The 3,287-nt window shown below is 42.8% G+C and overlaps 1 non-coding gene across 1 annotated transcript; it reads right to left on the bottom strand.

Annotated features, from left to right (window-relative positions):
* Window positions 1–983: 983 nt before the first annotated feature.
* LOC114811435 lies at window positions 984–1,121 on the bottom strand. Its single transcript, XR_003759138.1, has one exon. It is a non-coding gene; the product is annotated as a small nucleolar RNA SNORA7 (small nucleolar RNA).
* Between the last annotated feature and the right edge of the window lie 2,166 nt (window positions 1,122–3,287).

Here is a 3,287-nt window from a genome sequence, read left to right on the forward strand (position 1 = left end):
AAAAAGATCCAGATATCCGACTCCTTGGGCACAAATGCTTCAGAGCCCTCTAAATTGAAAACAAATTAATATAGCCTGTTGGTTAAATTATCTTGGGCAAAGACAGAAATATTGTGCACCGAGGTGCCATTTTCTTTTGTATGGTATTTGCTAAGTGCTTATTATGTGCCAGGGACTGTACTAAGCGCTGGGGTTGATCCAAGGTGACTGAACTGGATGCAGTCCATGTTCCACAGGGGGTTCACAGTCTTAATCTCCATTTTGCAGATGAGGTAACTGAGGCCCAGAGAGATCAAGTGACTTGCCCAAAGTCACACAGCAGACAAGTGGCAGAGCTGGGATTAGAACCCACATACTTCTGATTCCCAGGGCCACGCTAGAATCAGCACGGTGTAGTTCATTCAATAGTATCTATTGAACACTATTCAGTAGTGGATGGTGTAGTGGATAGAGCACGGGCCTGGGAGCCAGAACATTATGGGTTCTAATCCCAATCCCACCACATGTCTGCTGTGTGACCTTGGGCAAGTCACTTCACTTCTCTGTGCCTCAGTTCCCTCATCTGTAAAATGGGGGTTGGGACTATGAGCCCAACATGGGACAGGGATGTGTCCACCACTATTTACCTCTCTCCACACCAGCCCTTTGAACAGTGCCTGGCACATAGTAAGTGCTTAACGAATACCATAATAATAATTATTGTTATATCCACTAGGCCTACTGTTATTTCTACGACTATTACTTTTACGACAGCTAGTTGTTGTCTTATATTATCGAGGCACTTCTGACCCATAGCGACGCCACGGACCCATCTCTCCCAGAAAGTCCCACCTCCATCCGCAATCATTCCGGTAGAGGATCCCCAGAGTTTTCTCTGGGAAAATCCAGAAACGGTTTACCGCTGCCTCCTGCCGCGTAGTAAATCTGAGTGTCAGTTCTCAACTCTCTCCCATGCTGGGACTTCCCAGCACTGGTGAGTTTTGAGTTGTAACAGATTGCGTTCCACTCGCTAGCCACTGCCCGAGCTAGGAATGGAACGGACAGGCCTCTGTCTGACTCTCCCTCCCGTAGCCGTGACTGGTAAAGGACTGGAAACTCTCCAGGTGCAACCCCGAGAGGCGAATTATAACAGCTATTCCTAATTTGACTACTCCTATTACCTAAAACACAAGTTCCCAAATGAGGTTGACGAAAATCATAGGCACACAAGCTGACCCCTATTCTTCCCACATTAGGAAACATACCCAAGAGAATTAAGGGAGAATTTGCGCCCCATCTCAGCGGAACTTATAATTTTCATGCTGTTCATATTAATAGTGGCAGAACTAATACTAATAGTAGTAAGTGGTGGCATTTGTGGTACAATCCCAGCCCTTAGTACAGCGTTTAGCACATAGTTCCTAACGGGCAAGTATCGTGTCTACCGACTCTACTGCATTGTTTCGTGTCTCCCAATTACTTAGTACACACTAAGCAACCAATAGACACCACTGATTCATTGATTGATAGTAGTCGTTTTCATTAAGTATCTACTGTGTGCGGAGCACTGAACTAAATGTTAGGAAAAATATTCACTGGGGACGATGAGAGACAGTGCCTACCCATCCTGGGCTCAAAGCCTATGAATAGGATAAATTTTTTGTTTAGATATATATGCGTGAGTGTGTATCATGTATATTATATACAGATAAATCCACACACAAATAAAGAAGCAGCGTGGCTTAGTGGAAAAAGCCTGGGTTTGGGAGTTGGAGGTCATGGGTTCTAATTGCGGCTCTGCTGCTTGTCAGCTGTGTGACTTTGGGCAAGTCACTTCACTTCTCTATGGCTCAGTTACCTAGTCTGTAAAATGAGGATGAAGACTGTGAGCCCCATGTGGGACAATCTGATGACCCTGTATCTCCCCCAGTGCTTAGAACAGTACTTGGAACATAGTAAGCGCTTAACAAATGCCATCATTATCATTATTAATTCAGAGCTCTATACACGGTAAGCACTAACTTAATATCATTGATTAATTAATTGATTTTGAGGAAAGACATCTCCTACCCAGTGGTGCCATGTGAAAGGTAGTTCGCTTCTCTGATTTATGATCAATCTCTAGAAAATGTCTGTTTTTATAGTCCCCAAACTTTCGTCTACAGTGGAATCTCAAGAGAAACAAATCTATGAAAATAAATGTTCTGCGACATAGCCGTTGTCTCTTGAAAGAGCTAAGGTAGAAATTCAATGACACTGAGTCGTATTCGACCTCAGCAGTTCCGGCACTCAAAGTTAAAACTGCCTATTCACCTTGGCTTGCTAAAATCCTGGACAGTTGGGAAATAAATCTGCAGTTCTTATCTTCAAGATCTGGAAACTCGAGGAGTGGCAAAGTTTTCTCTAGGAAAAGAAAACAGTTTTTAGACTGTCAATGGCATAATTATTAGCCAAGTCACAGAAGCTCCGGGCTTATTCATAGGTTCTTTTGTTCTCTGACTTTTAACTCAGAGGAGTGTCATTGGTCGATGATTGAAGAGAAAAGGGCTTTTCAATAGTCAGTGAAGCTTAACATTTTTCTTTGCTAAGTTTCAGATTGACACACAATGCCACGTGATATTCCACACAAATCCATGCCAGAATCCTACAGAAAGATACAATCTTTCAGTGGGTAAGTATAAAAGAGGCACCAATCTGACAGTGCATTGCACAGAGTAAGCGCTTAACAAATACCATTAAAAAAAAGAAGCAAGGGGACTGTCTAATTGGCAAAAGGGCTTCTCCAGAAGAAATGCCAGCTTCAATCTTTCTTCCTGTTCAAATGAAGCTGGTCGTACAAGTCTTCTCTTTTAAGGAATTTTACCCCCGCACGAAGAATTTCTTTAGGATTTAAGTCTGTGTCTCCCAGTTTAACTCCTGGCAGATGTAATTTGTTGCCTTTATCGGCTTGTAAAGATTTTAATCTCCCAACCACAGTGAGTGGCTGCTATGATTGATTTCAGTATGCTCTTGGACATGTTGAAGTGCTCACAGATTTTCCACGCTGTGTTCACCAGGATTTCTGCATTCCTGATCTGTCACAGGAAGAGCGATGTGAATAAACTTTTTCCCAATGCCTTGCTAGGTTTCTGCCATAGGCATGAACGGTGAATCACTGAGAAGAGAAATTGGAGATGAGCCAAACATATTAATGTATCAGGCCCTTTTGAAAACTGGTACTAAATCCAAGAGGAAGGCAGTAAAAATGCCCATACTCTTAGGGATCTGTGAATTCCAATTTTGACATGATCTACTAAGATCTCATGCCT

This window comes from Ornithorhynchus anatinus, chromosome 4 (genome assembly GCF_004115215.2).
Source record: "Ornithorhynchus anatinus isolate Pmale09 chromosome 4, mOrnAna1.pri.v4, whole genome shotgun sequence".
Classification (NCBI taxonomy): Eukaryota; Metazoa; Chordata; class Mammalia; order Monotremata; family Ornithorhynchidae; genus Ornithorhynchus; species Ornithorhynchus anatinus.